The sequence below is a fragment of the Rattus norvegicus genome, chromosome 4 (genome assembly GCF_036323735.1).
Source record: "Rattus norvegicus strain BN/NHsdMcwi chromosome 4, GRCr8, whole genome shotgun sequence".
In the NCBI taxonomy this organism is placed as follows: domain Eukaryota; kingdom Metazoa; phylum Chordata; class Mammalia; order Rodentia; family Muridae; genus Rattus; species Rattus norvegicus.
In genome coordinates this window covers 166,206,381-166,234,130 of record NC_086022.1, presented here as the reverse complement: position 1 = coordinate 166,234,130, position 27,750 = coordinate 166,206,381, and the positions used below count along the sequence as shown (strand labels likewise).

General features: G+C 36.8%; 1 protein-coding gene, 1 long non-coding RNA gene and 1 pseudogene across 3 annotated transcripts in view; 2 read left to right on the top strand and 1 right to left on the bottom strand.

The window, feature by feature from the left end:
• Positions 1 to 301: 301 nt before the first annotated feature.
• Klra4-ps1 (killer cell lectin-like receptor, subfamily A, member 4, pseudogene 1) lies at positions 302 to 19,864 on the top strand (annotated as a pseudogene).
• Positions 16,978 to 21,718, bottom strand: LOC134486850 (uncharacterized). Its single transcript, XR_010066281.1, has 2 exons — positions 21,447 to 21,718; positions 16,978 to 17,219 (listed from the first exon to the last, which is right to left on the bottom strand). It is a non-coding gene; the product is annotated as an uncharacterized LOC134486850 (long non-coding RNA).
• A 5,547-nt stretch (positions 21,719 to 27,265) lies between these two features.
• The window catches only part of Ly49i2 (Ly49 inhibitory receptor 2), a 50,805-nt gene continuing 50,320 nt past the window's right edge, over positions 27,266 to 27,750 (top strand). For both annotated transcript variants that reach the window (XM_063285636.1, XM_063285635.1), the window contains exon 1: positions 27,266 to 27,750. This exon is cut by the window's right edge. The gene's annotated coding sequence lies outside the window, so the exon portion shown is untranslated.

The window sequence follows — 27,750 nt, the reverse complement described above, 5'->3', positions numbered from 1 at the left end:
GCTATTTGCATAGATTGTTTAAAAGTCTTTCAATGATTTTCAGTGGTACCGATTTTACCTAACATTTTTGGGTGCAGAAATCTTGAACAAACAGGTCATGTCAATATTATAATAATTTAGTATTAATTTTTTAGTTCTTTCCATATTTCCTAGAACTTGATGTTAGCATGAGAAAAGTAAGCAACTTTAACACAAATCTGCAAAGTTTTCTCACCTGTAATTGAATTCAAGTTTTGTCCATATCAGGGTGTTTGGATCATTAAGTGAATTAGTCAGGCCCCACCCTTTCCCAAACCTCTGTACCATCAGATCCAGGTACTTTCCTAAAGGTAAACATTTTAACTTTTTCTGTTTTTAAAAATCACTCAAAAACATATTTTAACAGAGAAGATACTCCAAATACTCCCAAGATGAATGAGCAGAGTGTCACTTTCTCAACTGCAAGATTTCATAATTCCTCAGTGCTGCAGAACCAGGAGAGGACTGAGGAGACTCAGAGGCTAGAAAAGCTGGCAACAGAGGTAAGTGATTTTACCATTTAAAAAATGTATTTTAAACTTTTAGGAATTTAAAAGTATCCATCTTGCTTTTATCGAAAGTATAATGTTCTATTACATCTGGGCTTGGTTATGCACATGGGTGAGTGGGAAGCAGAGAGTATTAGTTGGAGGGTAATCATGTACAAAAATTGTTGAAAGCTAAGTTTAAAAAATAAGGCAAACAAATTTAAGACAAGAAACAGAAAGAAAAATATAACCCTATTTCTACTGCTTAGATATTTTTTGGTACGGGAATAAATCAGATGGGCTGATTTGAACACTGGAACTTTGTAAAAGAAATTCTTGATTCTTGGTATATTAAAGAAGTGAGGTTTTTTATTATTTAGTTTAGTGAAAATTTATTTTTTTTACACTTGTTTATTGGATTTTTTCATTTATTTACATTTCATATGTCATGTCCTTTCCCGGTATCCTGGCCATAAACCCCTTTTCTTGCCACATCCTTCACCCATCAAACCACCCCTTCCCACCTCCCTGCCCTGACATTCCCCTACACTGTGGGGTTGGTCAGGCTTTGTCAGGCCCAAGGGCTTCTCCTTGTCTTGGCGTCCAACAAAGCCATCCTCAGTCACATATGCAGCTGGAGCCATGGGTCTGTGCATGTGTAGTGTTTGAATGGTGGTTTAGTTCCTGGGAACACTGGTTGGTTGGTATTTTTGTTCTTGCAAACCTCTTCAGTTCCTTTAATCTTTTCTCTTACTACTCCAATGGGGATCTTGTTCTCAGTTCAATAGTTGTGAGCATCCACCTCTGTATTTTTCATGCTCTGGAAAAGCCACTCAGCAGATAAGTATAGCAGGCTAAACCTTTAAACCTAACAGAAAAGCTAGTGCCTAAATAATATGAAGTGTTCTAGAGAAATGAACTCCTAAGGAAATGAAGCTTTTGTTTTCATTTGTTAGGAGTGAAATATTTCACTCTTGAAAAATGTGTTTTAATTGCCATAAATACCCAAACTTCCAATGCAACTAGGCAACAACAGATGTCTATCAGAAGAATTAGTGTTCTACTGAAAATAAAGGTACAGATGAAGGGAGAGCAGATGAGAGGATTAGTGTGTTTGGGAATGAGTAAACTCCAATGTTATTTCCCAAAAATACCAAAGAATAATTTTGCTTATTAATGAAGCCAAGAAATCTTACTTTTTATTCTCTTTGTAGTTACTCTGTACACACTGCATTTGAGGTGCTCCAAGCTGAGATTTTTTCCTTTTCTTTTTCTTTTCTTATCTTTTTTTCTGATAAAGTGGTAATCAGAGGCATGAGTTTCAGATTTCAATCACCTTAGATACACCAAAATGTTTAGTATTATATTGAGCAATTTTGAACTTACAGGGCAATAGAGATTGTTGACTTATATGCCCTTTCAAGGATGGGATTGTATACAGATCAAATCCAGAGCAACTCAGGTTCTTTATCAGTTCTCAAGAACATTCATCCCTCTTTCCTTCCTCTTCATCTTCAGTTGGCTGGTTGACTGCATGCTCCAACTTGGTATCTTATACATGGATTATAACTGTGCCTCCAGTGTCTTCTGTAGAATGTACTACAGTTCCAATGGGACTGTGTGAAGGGACATGCCTGTCATCTACCTCCTTCTAGGCTGAGTCAGGTGGATTCACAATACAATGCCATGGCCTTCTTCAAAATTTTATGAGACTCTACCCCTGTAGTCTTCCTAGAGCAGGTACATTTTAGATAGAAATCTACAGCTTTGAGAGCACATTTTCAGTCAGTTCATATCATAGACTTGTGTAAAAATTTTCTGGGTTTCCATGCTACACAGACTGTAATTTGTACTGAGATGTATTCTTTTCATGGGGATTTTCTTGTGTATTTTGCTTTTTATGATTGTTCAGTCTGCTGGCAGATCACTGTGACAGCTCTTGAAATCCTGCGTTCCTTTCGGCTAGTATCGGTTGCAGTGATGGTGACAGTGAGTATTTGAGATACATCTTCTTTGATCTTCTGCATAAAGCATAGTTTTAGTCATGAACTGCTATGCAGTTAAACACTTTCCATTTTTCTGCCTATAATCAGGGTACGAGCCAGAATCTCTGTACATTAATATTTTTTATCCTGACACGTTGCAGTCTCCTTTCCCCTTACATACCTAAGCTATGAGCTCTGGGGCTGTTGCAAACTCCCCTTTATGTCTCAATTTTGGCCATGTTCCTTCTTACTACTTGGTGATCTTACTGCTTGGATCTCACTATTTGGATCTCAGGTGACTGTGAATCTTTCATAAACATTTTGTGAGAAACAGCTCTGTAAACAATAACAATGACCTTCTTTTCCTTTTTCTTCAACGTATATTGACATCATGGTTAGGTAAAGAGACTATATCTGCACAGCTAAATTAAAAGTTAAACTTTATGGGATTCCTTCACAATTAAAAGGAAATCACTTTCAGTATGTGTTTTAATATTATTATACATGTGGATATGTAGCTTTCCAAAAGCTCCAATAAGAATTTCATCATTTCCTAACCATTTTTATGTCAAAATTTTATGGTGTGTTAAGGTATTTATTTGTAAATTTGTGCTGTAAAAATGAAGTAATTGGACATTATTTCCACAATAGTTTTATACAGCCGTATTTATTTTATAATTAACTGTACCCTAAGGAAAACTTGATGTATATATTTCTATATTGAGTTAATTGAAGTGCTAATTTACAGATGGAAAAGTACCAACAGAATTAATGATATGTGTCAGCTGTCAACATGAATTTTTTCTTCTAATCTTAAATTTTAATATGTAACCCTTATGACCATTTTTGATGTTTTATATGTTACTAATTTTAGTCTTTCAGTATAGTCAAGAAAAAATGAACTTCAGGAAACTCTATGCAACCTCCACCATAACTACAGCACCATGAAAAATGACATCAACTTTAAAGGAAGAAATGCTGAGAGATATCTCTACAAAGTGTCCTGCTGTTAATCATTTTCTGGACTTCCTCAACAGAGAACAGAACAGATGGTACAACAAAACCAAGACTGTTTTAGATTCTTTGCAGCACTCAGGTACTGAGCATGGGAGGACCACTAGTACAGAACTGCATTTCTCTATTACTTCTTATTTGGAAGCTTTAAAGTACAACAAGCAACTTAAAATGCTGGTGGTCTCTGGGTTAATTGCTTGGGGGTTATTAGGGCCTGGAAATCCAGAAACCCTGTTTGGACTAGGAGAATATTGTAGTTTCTAGAAGTGAGTGTCCGTTTGGCACTCCTACTGCTCCTAGGGGATGGAATTAGACATTAGTACATCTGAGAATTTTGCTTGTTTTGGTCTATGGGAAAATCTGAGTCTCTGACTTCATTCCTCACAGAACATGAAACTTTTTAATAAGAGCATAATATAAAATATTTATGCTAAAATGTACTTAGAGCATTTACATGAATACAGTTATAAAAATAACCATGTGTGTGTGTGTGTGTGTGTGTGTGTGTGTGTGTGTGTGTGTGTGTGTTTCATCTGAATTGTTTTGAGAGAATTGACCAATAGTAGGTTGCGATGATTCTCATTACGTAAGGACTGATTTTTTTAAAAATCTGCTACAGTATAAAATATGTGTCAGGGGAAAAATGCTCCAAAATATGTAATTGAAATATTTCAGACCCATGAAATAGGTTTTGGGTCATTATTTTAAAATAACTTCATTATCTGTAAATGGTAGCATACTGGTGTAGTAGTCCCTATAATTTTGAGATTGAGAGAGGAGGATTATAATTGTAAGGACAATGTAGACATTCCAGTAAATTCCAGGCCAGTCTGACCTGCACAATGATATCTTGTCACAGAAAAATGAAGATGGGAGATAAACTTTAACAGAGCATAGATATTCCCAGTACCTCACTAATCAAAAAATTCATATTGGGTGATCCTACTATACAAACTGCACACATCGTAATGCATTCAACTTGAAACATTTGGGCTTTGGGGCACACCAATGAAGGCCTCAACAAGACAATGAGAACAGCATCAGTAGCAAAACCTCCTTCATATGTCTCTTAATTTTCTTAATATAATAGCATTTAACACAGATCAAGGTGTGGGGACTTGTTTGTGCACAATGCTTTACTGAAGAACTAGAATTCAGTCATCAGTTTAACCCCCTTTTGAACAGAAAGTGCTCATTCCCTTCCCATTGGCCCCTAGTATCTCACAAGTGTCTGCATCGGAGAACTGGGCTGTTTAAGAAATCTAATCTGAAAGCATTCATACAATGTTGTCTTAGGCCTGAAGTGTTTCACTTTGCACACCATCCTTAAAGTCAATGATGCTCATCACATAGGTCAGCATCCTGCTTTTGTGTTTGGTTTGAAACAAGATGTCATTCTGTTGCCTAAGATGACTTGGAACTTACTGAATAGCCAAGGCTGGTATGGATGTCAACACTTAGTCTAGGCTGGCATCAAACTGGTAGTGCTCCTCCTGTTTCTCTCTTTGGAGTGCTCTGATTACAGGCATAAGTCATCATGTCACACTCATTCATTTTTTAAAGGATAAATAGTATTCTTTTGTGTATTTGTGCTACATTTTCTCTACTGATTCATCTATGATTGACACAAGAAATGTTTTTATAGCTCTATGTTATTAACAATAGATCCTGGATGTTCAGGGGTCTCTAGTCATCATACAATCTCAATTTTTGAGCCATGTGAAAGTTTACTTTTTTTTACACAGGTTGAATAAATACAATGTTCTGATAACAGAATACCAGAGAATAATAAGTTTAACCATTTACCTTCTCTGTTGTAGGTAGAGGTGTTGAAACACCCTGATTCTGTTATGGTATAAAATGTTATTATTTCATCATGGACAGAAAAACATGGAGTCTATGTACCCAGACCTGTCAGAATTACAGTTTGGCCCTTCTGACAATAGATGATTAGGATGAACTGGTGAGATACTGAATCCAGGTGTTTTGTTTTGTTTTGTTTTGTTTTGTTTTGTTTTGTGTTTTTACTATTTGTATATGGTTTTCCTGTAATGTGAACAATACTGTAGAACATAGTACTTTCAAAGGGAGACTTGTTTTTATAGAGACACTTCTGTCTTTCTGTCTCCTCCCTTTCTCAGGAATCTACAAGAGAATACCTCAGAAACCATATCTTTCCCAGATGAAGTTTGATCCTTTGGTAAAACATATCCTGTGGCAGCCAGTTGTTTATTAAATCCCTTCTGCCTAGAGTTTGCTGTTTGGAATTAGGAGTGTGGCTGTCTGAAGTGACTAATCAGATGACAACAGGGAAAATAGTTGAACTCTGGGCCTTGATGCATAATGAGATAATATGAGAAATGTAGAATTAAATGGTTTGACCAGTTAGTCCCATTGTGTTTTTCCTGGAAAGTCTCCATAATCTTTACTATATAGTATCCATATATTCTGTGAAAAAAAGATGTCTATGTTTAGAAATGACAATTAAAAAAACAAATTTAAAAATTCTGGCATTTCCTGTTTATGTTGGGCATATGTCAAGGATAAGCTGTGTCTTGAGGTAGAACTATTACCAGTTTTATCAGAAACCACCAAATCAATTTCCAAATTGCTTGTAAAAGTTTGCACTCCTATTAGAATTGGAGGAGTCTTCCCCTTTCTCCACATCCTTTCCAGCATGTGCCATCAATTTAGTTTTTTTTATCCTATTAATTCTGATTTCTGTAAGATGTTATCTCAGATTTCTTCTGATTTTCATTTCTTGGATGGCTAAGGTCTTTCAAATTTATTTATGTGCTTCTCAGCCATTTGAAAATCCTATGTTGGGAATTTTCTGTTTAGGTGAAGCTTAGAAGGTACTAAAGAAGAAATTGATACATCAGTTAAACAAAATGCTAAATTAAAAAAATCCTGGCACAAATCACCCAGGAAATCTGATATACCATAAAAGGCCTAACCTAAAAATAATAGGAATAGAAGAATTTGACAAGTCCCTGCTCTAAGTCCAAAATTATTTTCAGCACAATGATAGAAAAAAAAACTTTAGCAAGTTAAAGAATGATGAGACTATAAACATTTAGAAAAAGCTTTTAGAAAACTAATTAGATTGGGCCAGAAAAGGAAATCCTCCCATCACATAATAATGAAAAGACAAAATCTACAGAGCATAGAAAAAATATTCAAAGCAGCAAGAAAAAAATGGCAGGTAACATATGAAGGGAGAACTATCAAAATTACACCCAAATTCGTAGCAGAGACTGAAAGGCTAAAAGGGCCTGGGCAGAAATCTTGTAACCTCTGACAAACCAGAGATGACAACATAGACTACTATACCCAGTAAAAGTTTCAATCACTTTAGATGGAGAAAAGAAGATATCACAAGACAAATCCAATTTCAAGCAATATCTATTCATAATTCCAGACTTCCACAAAATACTAGAAGGAAAAATCCAACCTACGGGGGTAACTAGGTAACTACATCCAGGTAAACACACAAAAAAGTAAATGCTTACCAGCAAAAGCATGTAAGCACACACAGTCTCTCTCTCTCTCTCTCTCTCTCTCTCTCTCTCTCTCTCTCTCTCTCTCTCTCTCTCACACACACACACACACACACACACACACACACACACACACACCACCACCACCACCACCACTACCACCACCACCACCACCACCTCCACCAATATAATTATATTTAAACCCACTCATATTTTAAAATATAATTACTCTATTAGACATCATACCACTCAGGTATCTCATGTAAGATACACCAAATACTAGCAAATATCTCCCCATCTACTTATCAGTTCCGTCACTTCTGCATTTTAACTAGGGAAAGTTCCTCTCTGGAGTATGGAGCTTCATGCACAGAATTTCATAGAGCAATTTTTGTCTTTATAAATTTTCTTTGAAAATAGGGCAGTACTTCCCATGCAAGCACTTGCTATATGCTTATGAAGTATTCCAGAATGCACTGCACAATTGAAGAAGTTCATAGAGCATCAGAAACTGTTTAATGATCTATGTGCTTTTATGGGCCTTAATCAAAAAGATTGTTAATTCAAGAACTGGCTTTGTACATTGTAAACCTCGGTCTAACAAGCACTGTCACAAATTGTCATGAACCCAGTATCTCAGGACACCTGAAGTTTTTATTTTCAATAATACATTGAACTGACATAGTTTTGATTTAAATGTGATACTAGTAGGAATTTCTTTAGAAAGTTTACATGGTGAGATTGAGAGGTGGGACAGGAAAGCAGAGAATGACACAGGAATGCTGGGAACTTTTGCTGCATGTTCTCTCATTCAATAGAAAGAAATTACATCTTAAGGTTTGTTGTTTCCTTTACAGATGTTCCTTCATATCCTGGTTACTCCAGACAGTTACTGGATTGGATTGTCTTATGATAATAAAAAAGTTTTTAGACAAGGATTGACAACAACCCATCTGAACTGTGAGTTTCTGAGCCCTTCAGACTGTAACACTGGTGTGGGGATTGGGAGAATTGTGTTCAAAGCCTTTTCTCTCATTTTACATGACTTTCCTCATTTTCTATGCACTGCACGTATAAAGAGAAGTTACTTAAGGCCTTCCACTTGTACACTGTGCACTTGTTTCAGAGGGAAGTTGTATGTTTTAGAAACTGACCAAAAGTGACTTAATACTGCATACACCTCAGGTCTGTTTGTTTTAAGTTGTGAAGGGCACTAGAAAGTCAAAAATCTTGAGAGAGTGTGAAGTGACTGAATAATCATGGCAGATACAATGAGTCTCTCAGACATTCCTGTGACATTTTTGTTATCAATAGCTTACATAATTATTGGTTACTTAAAAATATAAGAACATGTTTATGAATACATATATATGTATGCCTACTTTCTATTTCAAGGTATTGTGTAGACTCCAAGTTTTATATTTATTTATAATCTAGTAGAAAATTCTTCACTGATTATCTTTATTAATAATATTCATTTTTCTTGTTAAATTTCATTTATCTCACTATATAAAATAAATTATGATTATGTCATCCCCACTCCCCACAAAAGCTTCTTCTGCTTCAGCTCTACCATGTGCCCTGCTAACTCATATCTTTGTAATTATGGTGCATGGTTATAGGCCACAAACTTGCATAAAAAACACATCAGTGTCCACACTATCAAAAGAAAATGAATCCCTCCTTTCCAGCACCTGTCACCTCAGAAAAGTGATTTCCTAAGATATAAAAAGTTTTGCCAGTCTTTGCCATACCTCTTGTCCACAGCCTGCATTTTAGAGAGCTCTATCCCATCTCTGATTTTTACATTCTTGTTCCTTCCTCTTCCACGCTGTTCCCCAATCTTGGTGGTAGTATGGAGGGGAAGAAGTTGATGTAGATGTCTCCTTTATGGCTGAGCACAAAATGTTTCTCCTAAGCATTTGACCAATTTCTGTCTCTCTGCACTGATTTCTACCCACTCTAAAAGAAGCTTCTCTGATGGAGGTTGACAGAAACTCAGGCTTAGGTCATTACTATGAATGATAAGAATACTATTTAATTCCCGAACAATTAGCAGAATGATAGTAGTAAGTTCTCACCTAGGGCCGGAGACCTCCCCAATTCTGGATTTTGATTGCCATATTGATCATGTTTTTCCTGTGGTAAAGGTCACAGTTCCACTAAGACGGTATCTCTATTACAATTGTAATGCTGGGCATATCTTGTGGTTTGTATCAGGTCAGCATTGCAGGATAGATTGTCCAGTGCAGGACAAGATTATTCATAAATTTTCTCCCTTGCAACCTGCAAAGCACCTCCTAACCCTTAGAAAGCCAGCACAGAAAAAGATATTTCCATATTTGTTTGAAGTTAATGTCTCTGATTGGTGGGAAAGTGTAAAATATCCTCAGCAATAGGGCCTTACTTTATACTTATAATGGGTTACTAAGGACAGTAGCAATATTTGTGCTATGTGGGAGACAGCTTTTGTGTCCCTGAACAGTAATTCCTCTGGAGGAATCCTATGGCTTGCACATTGGTTTTCTTATAAAAATACATATCTTCTAAATTGTAACTCTTCTTTAACATTAAATTTCAATCAATTAATTTATTTTTTATTCTTTAAATACTTTTTTACAGTCCAATCTTTAGCCCCCTCTTGGTCCACCTTCTGATCTTCATTCCAAACCTCCTTGCTCAGTCTCCATTAGGATGTCCCCACCTCCACCACCACCTCCCCAACAGGCCTCTGCACTGCCTAGGGCCTCATGACTCTCCAAGGTTAAGTGCATCTTCTCTCACTGAGGTCACATCAGGCCATCTTCTGCTGTATGTGTGTAAGGGACCTAATAAAAGCTGATGTATGTTGCCTAGTTGGTGGCTCAACGTAGAGAGAACTCAGGGGTCCAAATTAGATGAGACTTCAGGTCTTTCTATGGGGTAATCTTGCTCAGTTTCTTCCAGTTTTCCCTAATTCAACTACAGGGGCCTCTGGCTTCTGTCTATTGATTGGGTATAATCTTCATTTGACTCTTTCAGATCCTTGTTACATTTTTATTTTTCAATTAGATTTTTTCATAAAATATATTTTGATCAGGTTCTGTCTCCACTAAATACTCATTATTCCTTCCCAAATTCCTACCCAGTCATTTTCATGCTACTTGTTTCTCCAAAACAACAAAAACAAACCCCAAAAGGTAATATAAAATCCAGCAAGCAAGCAAACAAAAAACCAATAAGAAAAAAATTGTCCCCAAATAAACACTGAAACACACCACATATATAAAAAAAGCAAAAGCAAACCAAACACAACAAAAACTCCAAACCACCAAGAACACCTGGAGAGTATTTTGTTTTGGTCAACTATAAACTTACTAACTCCTGGGTTTCATGTGACCTTCTGTACATCCTTGGTTTTGGTTGACCCATATTTTTCTCTCCCGTCTTTCATTTCGTCATCCCTTGTCCTTGAATACTCAGAATAGCCCTTCTGACTTCCTACCAAATTTTAACATTTTTGCTGATTGTTGATTTTTTTAGAAATATGAATTTTAAGAAATCACCTCATAATTCTGTATTTCCTTTAATGGCTTTTCTAGGTAATTGCAGCTTAATTTGCTTTTTATTTAGTTTAAAATAATTTTACTTTTTATTATTTCATGTTATATTGAGATAGATATTCATCAAACCCAGGCTGTCCTTCAACTCCTGATTGTCATGCCTCCATTTCTCTGGCATTGGGACTATAGTTAGACATGTCTACCTTATCATTCAAGTGATGCCCAACATACTTATTTTACATGAGCTAGTTGGTAATCCCATTGTCTGTACTTTTGTGTGTTTAATTAATTATTCCTGTTGTCTTTTGTTCATGATGCCATTTTCTTTGTGGCATTCACCGAGTTTCTTCTTAAGCTGCTACAGAAAGCATCTGAGGCATCTTACTCACAGTGATAACTTTATCAGGAATATTTCTTTCAGTGCCTTGAAACATGGCCATTCAGTTTCTGGTTCAATTATATTGTAAATGTGGTGTTTTCAGTGTGGACAGCTAGGTTCCAAACCATCCAGAAAAATTCTTCCTCTCTTTCCTTGAAGGACACTGTTAAGCAGGCTGTCAGTGAAGTAGACAGAGTACATACAGCCTTCTAAGATTTATTAATAAGTTCTAATCACAGAGAATATTAGTATTGTTACTAATGTTTTTCTACATACATTATCATTTATAAGAACTAGCCTTAATAGTCATAGCTCTTTCTCCCAAGCACCTGGATTTCTTGTATTGGCCTCTGAGACTGACCACAGAATTAATAAATTTGTTTCCAGCCTATAGAAGCATTCACAGTCAGAGAGGAGCAAGTGGTAACCATTGGAATGAGGTGCCAGAAGAAGAGAAGATGACTGTATACATGTTAAGAGAACTTTGTGGACCTTTTCTATGCTACAGAACTATTGCCTGATGATGGTGTTGTTACTAGGGAGACCTGAGATTTGAGTAAGGTAGTCCAGTGGTCAGAGGTTTCCTGTGGCCACTACAAACATTTTCTCCAGTGAGAAGGTACAGAAGCTGGCTCATCTGTTAAAATGTCATCTTCTAATCAACTCAGTGAGAAACGTGCTCCAAACTTGTGTTTCCGTACAGGTCTAGGTTACTATGAAAGTAACCATAAGAGTTCATGATACAGCATATGTACTTTATGTCTATCTGTGAATAGGTAGTATCTGTTGGAGCCTTTTCTTCTTTTGTCATATTCAAGACATATTCTTTATTGATTGTACCCAAATGGAATCTTATGGCTGGCTAACTAACACATATACCTAATACTACTGTATCTTACCTCTGCTCCCTGTTATTCATGGCACCTCGGCTTCATTTATCTTCACACTGTGTTCCTAAAGTAAATCTAAATACTGTTTCTTCCTGGTTTACATCCAGGGTTAAAGAAAGGTGATCATTTTTAAAGTTTTATCCCTTTGCCACTTCAGCTCCAAGGAGCTTTTTGGATATCATTTTCTGTATGGTATTCTTTGAAATACATTCTCATTAGGCTAGCCCGTTTCAAACTCACCGTCTTGACAAAATATGCCTTGAACTCCTGGTCTTCACGGATTCAGTATTTAGTATTTAAATGACCACTTTACATATTTCACATTTCTTCTTGACATGAATATTAAAAGAGAGACTGACAGTCAGGCTTTGTTGATCCTATGAAGTGTCAGCTCTGCTGAAGCCTAAGCCTGTTTAGGAGTCTGCTTACTGATTGTTCAGAGTGCATTGATGGAGGTATAATTTATTAGTTAAAATTTAATTATGACCTGACTCTATAGCCTAGTCTAACCTGGTTATGATCCTCCTAATTCAGCCTCCCAGTGCTGATGTCACAGGCCTGCTTCAGCTTTCCCAGTATTACATATTTTAGTCAACATTTTAAAGTATGTTTTCTGAGGAACACAGTCATAGCACTTAATATTCCATCCTGCAGAGGTTGCAGTTGTATTGCATGCAGAAAGGATAGTCAATCACCATGTTTCATCAAAGTCAGAGTTCAGAGAGAGAGAGAGAGAGAGAGAGAGAGAGAGAGAGAGAGAGAGAGAGAGAGAGAGAGAGGAAAGAGTACAAACACCACAATAGTGGTCACAAAACCTCTTCTGTGAGTCTATTCCTAAACTCTTTCTTCTTGGAAAAGAGGTGTATAAGACTTTGTCCTGTTTGCCATGTAACATATTTCTTCTATTCATCTGTTGCTTTTGCAAAGAGTATCAGAGGAAATCAACTTTAATATGAAATTATCCCTTCGAAATATGGAAATCTATGTTAACTTGCTAATGAAAAGTTAACACTGCAGAGTGTATGAGGATCTGAGTTTTGTTCAAAAGACCATCACTTTATTTTTTAATTCTTTCATCATTTTTTTTACAGTACAGAATTTATCTTCCATCCCTGTCTACCCTGACACCATCTCCCCACCCTTGTCTCCAAGAGGATGTTCCCCCCATCACATACCCCACCAAACCTCCCTACTCCCTGGAGTTCCAAGTCTTTCAAGGGTTAGGTGCATCTTCTCTGATTGAGTCCAGACTTGGTAGTTCTCTGCTGTATATGTGTTGGGGGCCTCATATCAACATTTGTATTCTGCCTGGTTTATGGCTCAGTGTATAAGAGATTCCTGGAGTTCAAATTAGTTAAGACTGCTTGTCTTCCTATGGAGTTGCCCTCCTTCTCAGCTTCTTTCAGCTTTTCCCTAATTAAACCACAGGGGTCATCAACTTCTGTCCATTGATTGGATGCAAATATAAACATCTGTCTCTTTCAGCTTCTTGTTGGGCCTTTCCGTGGGCAGTCATTATAGGCCTCTGTTTGTAAGCAGACAGTAATACTGTCAGGCCTCGGGGACTCCCCCTGAGCTGGATCTCAATTTTGGACTGTTATTGAACCTTCTTTTTCTCAAGGTCTTCCCCTTTTTTTCCAGTAGTTCTTTCAGACAGTATATGGGCAGAAATTTTGACTGTGGAATAGCAACACCTACCTTCACTTGATGCCCTCTCTTTCTGCTGGAGGTGGGCTGTAGGGTGACCCACTGTAGGGCATTTCATCTAGTCCTGAATGTCTCTCACCTCCCAAGTCTCTGGCATATTGTAGAGCGTCCCCTCCCCCCAACATCTATCTCCGAAGGTAGCCTATTTCCATTCTTCCTGCTGGCCCTCAAGGCTTCAGTCCATTCCCCTACACACACAATACCTGATCATGCTACCCCTTTCCCCTTCCTGGCCCTTCCAACCCAGCACCCTTCCCCATAGTGATTATTTTCTTTATCATCACATGTGCAATTGAGGTATCCTCATTTGGGCCTTTAGGCTTGTTAACCTTCTTGAGTGCTTTGGATTGTATCCTGGGCATTCTATACATTTTTGGCTAATATCCACTTATTGATGAGTACATACCATCATGTCCTTTCATTCTGAGCTAACTATATCACCTTTTTTATGCATTTAGAGAAAAGTAAATTTCTTTACTTATACAATTATAATTAAGTGCATAATCAGTATGTTTTTTAAAGAACATTGTTTTAAATACCTTCACATAAATATATATATAACCTTGAAATTTAAATAACTCCCCACTATATATTTTATTGTCATTTCACAGTAACAATATCACTATGTAAGACAGAGGCAGTACATTTTTTGGTTTCACAGATATAAACAATGTTGATTGTGGTAAATTCTACTCCTGTGTTTGTAAAAACAGAGTATATACACTTCGTGATTCAGTGTGATGAGTCAAGGAAATATAAAAGTAGAATATTTTGTCATCCTTGTTGGTTTCCTGTGATGATTTGTGATTACTTAGTGACTGAATGATTTCACCACAGGACTCGGGCCACTGTGGAAATAAGGTAATGAGCTGGGAAGGAAAGAAATGCTCTTTGAAAATCTGTCTTAACACTGCAAAAGCCTTTTTTTTCCCTGCGTGGTACTCAGAGCACCTATGTTTATAGAATGGATGTCTTTTGCCCAAAACCTGAGGAATTACTCTGTCCTTCCCAAATAACACAGAAGCAAATACATAATCCTGATGAATAGCACACAGTTCATCATCACCAGGATTTCAATATTCTAGTGCTCTGGCAGCACAATTAAGAACTGGGATGTAGTTGTGTGTTTCTATTTGTTTGTCAGTTGGTTAATATCTGTTACTTTTTGTACATAGAAGAATTTATACTTTTAGAGTGTATTTATTCTCTGTAAACTGCGTTTAGAATTGAAGAGTATTTTCCTGACTAGTTCAATAAAATCATACAAACTTCCACAATCTACCTATGTCCTTATTCTCTCTCTATCTCTCTTGGATCCATTTGATTAAAGTTGATATCTCACAGATATAGTAATATTCACTGCATCCAACTGCATGTGATAGCTCAACACTTACAATCTTATATTTTGCTGAGTTCAGGGGGAGCTTATTCTTCACAGTGTGTTTGAAGTCACTATATGCTACACAGTGAGACTACTTTTTAATAAAGCCTAATAATAATGATAACTATATTACTTAGCTTTCTATCATTACTTTCAAAAGGGAAGCAATTTCTTTTATCGATTCACTCAGAAACTTAAAAATTCAGTATAGACCTAGAAATATGTTTTAATCTATAGCCCATATTCATAACTCTGAGTTTCTTGGATAACGTCACTGTTGATAATTCTTCATATTCAGGATCATGCAGTGTTTTCACATGTAACATCCTTTTGTTCTGAGACAGCTTGACTCACTGTTTGAAATTACATTTAAAAATTCAAGTCTGGAACTTGGAGTTTGCATGTAAATGTACCCACTGTAAGTTGTTGGTTGATGTCAAGGAGGTACCTGACTGGACAGTAGAGAGTGGGGTGGGGACAAAGTTTTGTAATACAGCAGAGAAAAGCAAGGAGAGCAATCAAGATGGAGTTTATGGAGGAGGTTGGTTCAGATTTAGGTGAACTAGATCGATTTTATCTTGTCTAGGTAGGCAGTTTATATCATTATCAATTTTCAAGGAAATAATTCTTTGCAAGAATTGTGGATTGAGAATTTAACATGAAAATCTACTTGCTAAATTACAAGTATCTGGAATTTCCTTTTTACTGGGCTAAAGAGGACAGTGTGTGAAAGAAATGGCTGATAGGCACTTGGACTGTGTGCACCAGGTTCAGTTTTTCACACAGTGTGAGAACACGCAGGGTCCCACAGAATGAGGTGTGTGTGTGTGTGTGTGTGTGTGTGTGTGTGTGTGTGTGTGGTGTGGTAAGTACCACCTCTTGGACCTCGATGAAAGGGTAACTAAAAGGGAGACAGCTGGGAGTGGGCATGGCAGGGTGACAGCCAGAGCCAGCCGATCCAGCTTATGGGGACTGATAGAAAATGTTCCTTTTTAATTTTTACCACAACAGTAAGTCATGGGAAATTCGAGTTTTAACAAATATGTACATCTTTTCAATCATCGTTCTGCAAATCAATTTTATATCAACTCAACAGAAGTTATCTGAGAAAAAGGGATCTCAATTGGGAATGTGCCTTAATAAGATATGGCTGTAAAATCTGTAGGGCATTTTATTATTTAATACCTGTCCTGGACCTCCTTAAATGGCCTCTATATTTCTATATTGGACCTTCTGGAAAGATATTCATGGTCCATGCTGCTTCTTGAGGCCACTCTGGTATCCCTGATTTGCTGCTTTAAGTCATTTGAAAGGCCATATATCATGTGGATATTCCTGGTCATATAGTAATCTGGAGTTGTATTAATGTCTTGGCCTGAATTGTCATTGAAGGGCCCAGGGTTATCGATAAACTGTGTTGATTTGAGAGATCTTTTGGATGATCTTAGTCTGTAATATGTCCAGAAATCATGTGAAAGTTCCTATCAACCTTTTTCAATTGATAAATGGCAAAGGAACCATTTTTGACATGGTATAGATTACTGCAATACCAGAATTCAGAGAGAGGGACATAGAAGGTATCTGTGGCAATCACTAACACCTGTCCAAAGTAATAATCTAGACAGAGAGCAAACAAGAATACCTAAAAATGTGATATGGATTCTTTAGTGTAGCTCTCCACAATGGAGGGTTTCTCACAGGCTGTAGGTGAGGAAGGATTCATTTATCTATAATGGGCTGGCCACAGAGGGGTTGGCAATTGTCTAATGACTATGTGGACAACACACATTGGTCTTCTTTATATTGTTGTTCGCATTTTGTTTGTTTATTTGAGTTTGTCCTTTCCACCACCTTTCTTCTCTTTTGGGGGCATAGTCACAAGAATGGGTACATACCTAGGAAGAGTGGGAAGTAGTTGTGCAGTTTATTTGACAATATTACCAAATGAAGAACAAAAATATGAAAAAAGAACTAGGATATAGTTGTGGATTTTTGTTCCATTATTACTTGTTTCTATTTGGTTGAGTAGTATTTGTTACTTTTTACGCATAGGAAGAAGAAAGTCTAGAATGCTTTTATTTGATTTAAAATAATTTTAGAGTTTATTAATATTTGTTGGACTAGTTCAAGAAAGTCAAATGATCTTCCATAATCTATACATGTCTTGATTCACTCTCTATCTCTCTTTGATTATTTGATGATGAGTTGAAACCCCATAGACACGATGGTATTCATCAAGGCCAGCTGCATATGATAGCTCCATCATATGGTTGAAGTCATTCTGTGCTACAGAGTGATATTTTGTCTCATGGCACCTAATATTAATAATAATGATAATGTGTTAATACTATGTTGTCAGTAAATATTTTGTTGTGTCAAGCAATTTCTTTTGTGTCATCACTGTAAAATGTAAAGCTCAAAATCTTCCTTATGGATCTAGCAATATGTTTTAGTCCATAACACATATTTACAATTGTCAGTTTTCCAGATCATGCCACTGTTGATATTTATTCATGTTAGGATAATACAGTGTATTCCTTGTACGGTCCTTTAATTCTGAAATTATTCAGTCAATTGTTTGTTTTGTTTATTCACCTGACACATTTTTAAAGTCAAATCTTATAATCAGAGTCTGCAAGTATAACATGTAACACTGTACATTATGAGATAAATGGATTTTAACAAATACATACACCATTTCAAGCACCATAATACAAACTAGTTTTGTGTCAACCGAGAGAAGGGACAGTCATCTGAGTGGAGGAAATCTTAATTGAGAAAGTGTTTCAATAACACAGCTGTAAGCAAAATTATAGAGCATTTTCTTAATTAGTTCCTGATGCGGGAGATCCCACTCTATTTTGGGTTTCACCCCTGGGATAGTGGTGTTGGGTATGCTAAGAAAGTACAGTGAGCCAGTTTTGGGAATCAAGACATTAAGCTGTACTTCTTCCTAACATCCAAATCAGATGATGCTTTCCATCTCCTGCCAAGAATGGCTCTTGCCCTGACTTACTTCAATTATGGATGTTGATGTGGAAGTTTAAGTAAAATAAATTCTGTCCTCTCCAAGTTGCTTTGACCATGGTGCTTTATCAAGCAGCAGAAACCATCTAACTAAAACAGAGGAACTTTGTTAAGATTTAAAGTTCTTTTCTGAACCTTGCCCACACTTGGCCCCAGACAAGCATACATGTGCTTTCTTGTACTATAAATGAGTGTAGCCTAGTACAGGGTGTTAAGTACTATGTACAGATTTGTGTTGGGCTCCATATTTCTCTGACTCTTTTACAGTTGCCATTGTCATTATGTTGTTTTGGCTAACTCAAGCTTTTTATTAGATCAGTGTTTCACTGTCCTACTTACAAAGCCCATTTACATTGTACCGTTATTTCACAATATTTCTCAATTCACATGTGAACATACTTTTTCCAAATTTTGACATTTATTATCTTTTGTCATTTATAAAATTTGTCATGACAATTCATGTGCAAATCATTGTGTGAACATATATTTTATTTATATTTTAATAATTATCTTTTGTGAACTGCTCTCTTCTGGGTTCTTTCTTCCATTTGCTTCTATTGCACATTCACACATGATTTCTTTAACGTACCTACTAGAATTTCTTATGGATGTGTAATACGCATATCCATTCCTAAGTTTTTTTCCTGTTCTGTATATGATCCAGACAACACTTGGTTTAATTTATCTTCTTTGTTCCTTTTTCATACCTAAATATGTTAAGTATGAATATTCAATTTCTCCACATCTTAAACCCAGAGTTCAAAGACAGTAACATATTTCAGTATGACCTATTCCTTTGAAGTCTCATTCCCATGTAGAGTGAATTCATTCTCTCTCCTCTCCCTCTCTCTCTCTCTCTCTCTCTCTCTCTCTCTCTCTCTCTCTCTCTCTCTTTTGACAGAGTGTCATTGACTCAGTCTAGCATCAAACTCCTTTTGTATGGAAGGGTGCCAATTCCCAAATCCTGGAACTAGAATTGAGTCCCACATGGCATCAAAGAATCTAATATTGAGGATCTCCATTTTGAGTGTGTTATTTAGTCAGATATCTCTATTAGGCAAAAAACTGGATGAGGTACTTTTTTGTCTGCGTAGAACTCTGATTTATGCTGGTTTATACAAGAAGATATTAATTATTAAATAATTACTTTTTGACTTATGCTTATGCTATGTAGCCCAGGCTCTCCCAGAACACATGTTCCTTGTATTTCATCCTATATGCTAATTTACTCTGTGTTCTGATTTTATATTTATCTGTTTTGCAACTTGTAACTTCTTTATTAAAGGAAGTAATTTATATGCTGTAATACTCTCTGTTGCAGATTATCATGTTTCTGTGATGCCCCATTAGCCAGGATGTGGGGAAGGAAAAAGGAAAGAAAAGTCCAAAATTTTAGTTACCAACCTTCATCTGTGATTATATTTCAAATCCTCCCTTTCTCCTAATAAGACAAGCATATAAGCAATATTATCTCTGTCACACATCTGATTTTACTTTTATATTAGCATTTTCATTCACATGATATAAGTAAGAGAACAGGTTCATCATAAAGTAATATCCTAGGAATATTGTCACTCAGTTTTCCCAGCTGACCACAAATTGCAGGTGTGAAAAGAGATAAGGATTTTGTTGTTACCATGTCTTTTTAATGAGCTTACACAAAAGATGGCATTTTAGTGATTAATTTATGATTAATAGTGTTATATTCTGTTTCATTTGGCAAATAGAACTTGTAAAACCATGCTTTATAGCAGAGAATGTCCAAAATTAAACAATTGTCCATTTTTTGTTTCCCAGTGCCTTGAACACAAGGAAATACAATTTTAAGGATGGAGTATGTGTATTCTTATCTAAAACAAGACTAGACAATATTAACTGTGATAATTTATTCAGCTGTATTTGTGGGAAGAGATTGGATAAATTCCCTCACTGACAATCCAGTGAATGTTAAAGGTAAAAAGATAAAATCTGTTACTCATTTGTTTCCTATAGTAATTCATAACTCTTATAAAATTGTTTTGATCTTAGTCTGCAGGGCAAACAGAGAGACAATTTGGAAGATTTTGGGAATGTTCTCTGGAATCTTACTTAACAGAGCAGAGGACATCTTCCTTCCCTCTGGAGACAAGACAGATCCTCTGCTGCATACCCCAAAGCCTGGAAGAATTTGTCTTATTTGTGTGCATAAACTCCCACAGAACTAAATAAAGAACCCTAAGAAACAGTTTGAATATTTCTTTATGTGTAGAATAACCCATCTTAATTGAAAGCACAATTAAGAGCTAGACATTCTTTCATCCACCTAATTCCCTTCTGGCTAGGAATTCTGGAGCAAGCTGAGTTGCTCTGGCAAGCTTGCTATACCAGGGAGACCTATGTTTTCCACCAATTGGTCTGCCTGCTTTCATCAGATCTGTCACTGCTGAGCAGATCTGCAGATTCTCATCCAAAAAGACCTGTAGATTCAGAATCGTACAACACAAGGATACTTATCAGAGGCCTGCCGCACTAGTAAAATTTTCTCTCAGTATATCAGAAGCAATAAAGAGAGATAGGAATAGAAGTAATAAATAAAACATAAACTTAGAGAATCTTGGAGTTGAAATATCTAGGGAAAATGACAGGAAAAACAGGTACAAGCATTACACCCAGAGTACAGAAGATGGATGAGAGAATCTGTGGTGTTGAACTACAAAAAAGATTTTGTTACATTAATCAAAGAAAAAGTTAACTCTAAACATTTCCTTACAGAATGCATCTAGGAAATCTGGAATACCATAGAAAGAACTAACTTAAGGATAATATGAATAGAAGGAAATTGAGTGTCCTAGCTCTGAGTCCTGGAAAATATTTTCAATGAATCATAGAAAAAAATACTAACCTAAAGAGATGTCTGTAAATATACAAAATGCCTATAGAATACCAGTTTAATGGGACCAGAAAATATAATCTTCCCTCCATATAAAAACCATATCCCAAAATCTTCAGAACAAAGAAAGAATATTAAAAGAAGCAAGGGTAAAAGGATGTAGTAACATACAAAGACAGATCTATCAGAATTACAAAGAAATACTGAACAGAGTCTCTAAAACCCAGGAGGAACTGGACAGATATGTTGCAACCTCTACAAATCCACAGAGTCTAACATAGACTATAATACCCATCAAAACTCTCAATCACCATAGTCAGAGAAAACAAGTTATGTCTAGAGAAATCCAAATTCAAAGACCATAAATCAAGCACTACAGAAAATACTGGAAAAATTCCAACCCAATGAGGATAACTACCAGAAAACACAGGAAATAAGCAACTTTTTACCTGCAAAAACAAGAAAAGGACAGAGCAGCACACACGCACACACACAAACACTAACTACACTCACTGGCCCTTAATACCCCTTTATTTCATGTACTCAATTCCCCAATAAAAGATTCAGTCTAAAAGAATGGTTGGAAAAGCATCCATGACTCTGCCACATACAAGAAACATACCTCAGAAATTAAGATAGACCTTACCTCAGAGTAAATGGATGGATGTGAGGAGCTGTCCGAGGAGCTGTCCTCACAGATGTGAGGAACTGTCCTCACATACTCCATTACAAGATGTCACTGGCATCCGGCAGAACGCACCCAGTAAAAAGGGCAATACGCAGGCGCCTGGTAACTTCCCTACTCAAAGGGACACGTACGCTTTAGTACGTCATCTGGCATAATTGGAAGCGACCAGTCAGAGAGTGACACGTCCTAGGCGAGGATAGTTTCCTATATAAGGGACGGTTATTCCTCACTCGGCGTCTCCGCATTGTAAGCTTATGCTCTCCCTCTCAAGACGCATTAAAGCTTTTCTGCAGTAGGATCCTGTGTGTGCCACGTCGTTCCTGCTGGCGAGAGGTAGCGCGGGACATCTGGGGCCGAAAACCCGGGAAAGACCTCACCATCGTCAACACCTTCGGAGATCCCTTGGCGACAAGGAGGATTCAGAACTGCAGGTAGATACGTTCGGAGAGGCAGCCCTCTCTTGGACTTTGGTCTGGGGTTGTCACCGCCTTGGGAAGGATTTGTTGAGGCTATAGTATTTGTCCTGGGAGCCAACTTACCCTTTAATTGGACAGTATCGATATGAGGTCTTCTATGAAGGTCTGATAGAATTCTTCACTAAACCCATCTGGTCCTAGGCTCTTTGTGCTTGGGAGACTTTTAATAACTGCTTCTATTTCTATAGGAGTTATGGGGTTGTTTAGATCGTTTATCTGCTCCAGATTTACCTTTGTACCTGGGACTTGTCTAGAAAATTGTCCATTTTCTCCAGATTTTCAATGTTTGTTGAATATTGATTTTTGTAGTAGGATCTGATGATTTTTTTAATTTCCTCAGATTCTGTTGTTTTGTCTCCCTTTTCATTTCTGATTTTGTCAAATTGGGTACTCTCTCTGTGCCCTATGGTTAGTCTGGCTTAGGGTCTATCTATCTTGTTCGTTTTCTCGAAGAGACAGCTCCTGGTTTTCTTTCATCTTTGTATAGTTCGTTTTGTTTCTGCTTGGTTGATGTCAGCCCTGATTTTCATTATTTCCTCCTTTTTATTCCTCTCTGTTGCATTTGCTTCTCTTTTTTTCTAGAGCTTTAAGATGAATTATCAAGCTGTTAATGTATGCTCTTGCAGTTTCTTTGGGTAGGCACTCAGAGTTATGAATTTTCCTCTTAGCACTGCTCTCATTGTGTCCCATATATTTGGGTATGTTCTGCCTTTATTTTCATTAAAGTCTAAAATGTCTTTAATTTCTTTCTTCACTTTCTTTTCACCAATTTATCAGAATAGAGGATTGTTCAGCTTCCATGTATATGTGGGCTTTCTGTTGTTTTTCTTGTTATTGAAGACCAGCCTTAGTCCGTGGTAATTTGCTAGGATGCATGGGATCATTTTTAGTCTTCCAAGGGCAGAACAGCTTCTAGGTCTAGAAAAGTTTAAGTCCAGACCTGGTGATACATACTTTTCATCTCAGAATTCACGTTTCAAAGCCATACAGACCTTTGAGTTCAAGAAAAATCTAAAGATCACCTTTCAGATCACCCAATATTAGGCAGTGTGGGAGATAGAAATAAGAAAGCTGGTAATATAATATGGAGGAGGCGTATGTCTCAGCCACAGATAGTAGTAATATTTGCCTTCTTCAGCCACAAGGAAGTGGGTTTAGAGAAAAACACAAAGGAAATACTGGGACATTTGATTCCATTTAGTTGGATCTAAGATTTTAGCAGGAATTGAGAAGAGAGCAGCATCACTGCAGTGAGTTAATTCTTCTGGGAAGTATTTTCTGAGAGCATAAAGTAGCCGTGTTTGAGAGAACCCAGGTTGTATTTCTCACATTAGCTGAACTGTGTAAGGTGCAAGAATCACCCAGTTTGTTCTCATTTTGATGGTATGAAGGGGTCATGGAGAATAACTGAGACTCAGCACCATAAAAGACTAGAGAAGGCCATTGGTAAAGGTATAGCCTCAGTAGCAGTTGATATCCCAGGACTGAAGGGGTCATACAAAGAAATTGAGGTTTGGCACCATAAAGAGAAGAAGAAGTTTTTGTTGAAGCCTAATTTCTGCAGAAGACCCCAGCATATTAGAGATGCCAGTATCAGGGAATGAACACCAAGAACCGTAGCAGCAGTAGTGTAGAGTCAACCATACCTTAGAGTGCTACAGATGGTATAGCTGCAAAAGCTGCTAACAGGGGATGGAACCAGCCCAGGTCGAATACATTTGTTGCTGTCAACAAAGATGAAAAAGGAATGAGGATTAAAAAGACTGCTTTGATATCAGACATACAGATGCAGAATTTAGAGATGACTTACTGGTTGCCTGTCTTTCTTTAGTGTAGCATTATTTCATGTGGAATTTTGAATGCTGTGGTAGGTATGTGATCTTCTGTTTGATTTTGATATTTTTCCATATTTATTAAATTGGGTATTTCTTAATTACATTTCAAATGTTATTCCTTTTCCAGTTTCCAGGCCAACACCCCCCTAACCGTCCCTCCTCTTATTTATAAGTGTTCCCCTACCCATTCTCCCCCCTCCCATTAAATCCATCCCCACAAGAATCCCGTTCACTGGGGGTCCAGCATTGGCTGGACCAAGGGCTTCCACTTCCACTGGTCCTAATACTAGGCTATTCATTGCTACCGATGCAGTTGGAGCTCACGGTCAGTCCATGTATAGTCTTTGGGTAGTGGCTTAGTCCCAGAGCTATGGTTGGTTGGCATTGTTGTTGATATGGAATCTCAGGCCCCTTCTGCTCTTTCAGTCCTTTCTCTGATTCCTTCAATGGGGGTCCCGTTCTCAGTTCAGTGGTTTGCTGCTGGCAATCGCCTATGTATTTGCTGTATTCTTGCTGTGTCTCTCAGGAGAGATCTATGTCCGGTTCCTGTCAGCTTGCACTTCCTTGCTTCATCCACCTTATCTAGTTTGGTGGTTGTACATGTATGGGAAACATGTGGGGAAGGTTCTGAATGGACATTACTTCAGTCTCTGTTCTAAAATTTTCCTCCCAATATCCTCCTAAGGGTATTCTTGTTCTCCTTTAAAAGAAGGAGTGAAACATCTGCATTTTGATCATCTTCTTGAGTTTCATGTGTTCTGTACATCTAGGGTAATTCCAGAATTTAGGCTAATATCCACTTATCAATGAGTACATACCATGTGTGTTTTCCTGTGATTGGCTTACCTCACAAAGGATGATATTTTCCAGTTCAATTCATTTGCCAATGAATTTCATAAAGTCATTGTTTTTGATAGTTGAGTAGTATTCCATTGTGTAGATGCACCACATTTTCTGTATCCATTCCTCTGTAGAAGGGAATCTGAATTCTTTCCAGCTTCTTCCTATTATAAAGAAGGCTGCTATGAACATAGTGGAGCATTTGTCTTTGTCACATGTTAGAGCAAAATTTGGGCATATAGCCAGGAGTAGTTTAGCTGTATCATCAGGTACTACAATGTAAAATTTTCTCTGAAAACTTCAGACTGATTTTCCTAGTGGTTGCACCAGTTTGCAATCCCACCAACAATGGAGTAGTGTTTCTGTTTCTCAACATCCTTGCCAGCATGTGCTGTCACCTGAGATTTTATCTTACACATTCTGACTGGTGTGAGGTGGAAACTCAGGATTGTTTTGATTTGCATTTCCCTTATGACTAAAGATGCTGAACATTTCTTTAAGTGCTTCTCAGCCATTCAATATTCCTTACCTGTGAATTCTTTGTTTAGCTCTGAACCCCATTGTTAATAGAATTATTTGTCTCCCTGCAGTCTAACTTCATAAGTATTTGTATATTTTATATATAACCCTCTATCTGTTGTAGGATTGGTAAAGATCTTTTCCCAATCTGTTGGTTGCTGTTTTGTCTTTACAACAGTGTCTTTTGTCTTACAGAAGCTTTGCAGTTTTAGGAGACCCCATTTGTCAATTATTGATCTAAGACCATAAGCCATTGGTGTTTTATTCACGAAATTTTCTCCAGTGCCTATGTGTTTGAGATTCTTCCCCACTTTTTTTCTATTAGTTTGAGAGTATCTGGTTTGATGTGGAGGTCCTTGATTCACTTGGACTTAAGCTTTGTACAGGGTGATAAGAATGGATCAAACTGCATTCTTCTACATGCTGACCTCCAGTTGAAACAACACCATTTGCTGAAAATGCTATCATTTTTTCATTAGATGGTTTTGGTTCTTTTGTCTAAAATCAAGTGACCATATGTGTGTGGGTTCATTTCTGAGTCTTCAAATCTATGCTAATCCTGCCTGTCCATGAGCATGGGAGATCTTTTAATATTCTAAGATCTTTTTCAATTTCTTTCTTCAGAGGCTCTAAGTTCTTAGCACACAGATCTTTCACTTGCTTGGTTAAAGTCACACTGAGGTATTTTATATTATTTCAGACTATTATGAAGGGTGTTGTTTCCCTAATTTCTTTCTCAGCTTGTTTTTCTTTTGTGTAGAGGAATGCTACTGATTTATTTCAGTTAATTTTATACCCATCCACAATGCTAAAGTTGCTTATTAGGTTTAGTAGATCTCTGGTGGAACTTTTGGGATCACTTAAATATACTATCATATAATCTGCAAATAGTGATATTGTGACTTGTTTTTTTCCAGTCTTTATCCCTTTGATTTCCTTTTGTTGTCTTATTGCTCTGACTAGGACTTTAAGAACTATATCGAATAAGTAGGGGGAGTGTGGGCAGCCTTGTCTGGCCACAGATTTTAGTGAGATTGCTTCAAGTTTCTCTAAATTTATTTTCATGTTAGCCACTGTTTTGCTCTATATGGATTTTACTATGTTTAGGTATGGGCCTTGAATTCCTGTTCTTTCCAGGACATTTTATCATGAAGGGATTTAGAATTTTTTCAAATGCTTTCTCAGCATCTAATGAAATGATCATGTGGTTTTTATATTTCAGTTATTATATAGTGGATTATGTTGATGATTTTCCATATATTAAACCATCCCTGCATCCCTGGAATGAAGCTAGTTGATCACGATGGACGATTGTTTTGATGTGCTCTTGGAATCGATTTGAAAGAATTTTATTGGGTATTTTTGCATCAATATTCATAAGGGAAATTGGTCTGAAGTTCTCTTTCTTTGTTGGGTCTTTGTTTGGTTTAGGTATAAGAGTAATTGTGGCTTCATAAAAGGAATTTGGCAGCACTATGTCTGTCTCAAATTTGTCAATTAGTTTGGATAGTATTGGTAGGTGGTCTTCTATGAAGGTCTTATAGAATTCAGCACTGAACACATCTGGACCTGGGCACTTTTTGGTTGGGAGACTTTCAACAACTGCTTTTATTTCTTTAGTAGGTATGGAGTTGTTTAATTGTTTATCTGTTCCTGATTTAGCTTTAGTACCTGGTATTTGTCTAGGAAATTGTCCATTTACTCCAGATTTTCAAGTTTTGTTTAATATAGGGTTTTGTAGTAGGATCCGATGGTTTTTTGAATTTCCTCTGATTCTGTTGTTATGTCTCCCATTTCATTTCTGATTTTGTTAATTTGAACACACTTTCTGTGTCCTCTGGTTAGTTTGACTAAAGATTTATCTGTCTTGTTGATTTTCACAAAGAACCAGCTTTTGGTTCTGGTGATTCTTTGAATAGTCCATTTTGTTTCTACTTGGTTGATTTCAGCTCTGAGTTTGATTTTTTTCCTGCCTTCTACTCTACTCCTCTTGTGTGTATTTGCTTCATTTTGTTCTAGAACTTTTAAGTGTGCTGTGAAACTGCTGATATATATATATATATATATATATATATATATATATATATATATATATACTCTCCTGTTTCTTTCTGCAGGCACTCAAAAGGATGAGTTTTCCTCATATCACAATTTTCACTGTGTCCCATAAGTTTGGATATGTTGTACCTTAATTTTCATTAAATTCTAAGATTTCTTTAATGTCTTTCTTTTTTTTTACCTTGACCGTGTTATCATTGATTAGAGGATTGTTCAACTTCCATGTGTATGTGGGCATTCTTTCCTTATTGTTATTGAAGACCGGGTTTAGCCCGTGGTGGTTTGATAGGACACATGGGATTATTTCTATCTTTTTGTATCTGTTGAGTCCTGTTTTGTGCCCAATTATGTGGTCAGTTTTGGAGAAAGTACAATGAGGTGGTGAGAAGAAAGTATGTCCTTTTGTTTTAGGATAGAATGTTATGTAAATATATGTTAAGTCCATTTGAATCACAAATTCTATTAGTCTGTCTATGTCTCTGTTTATTTCTGTTCCATGATCTGTCCACTAATGATAATGGGGTGTTGAAATCG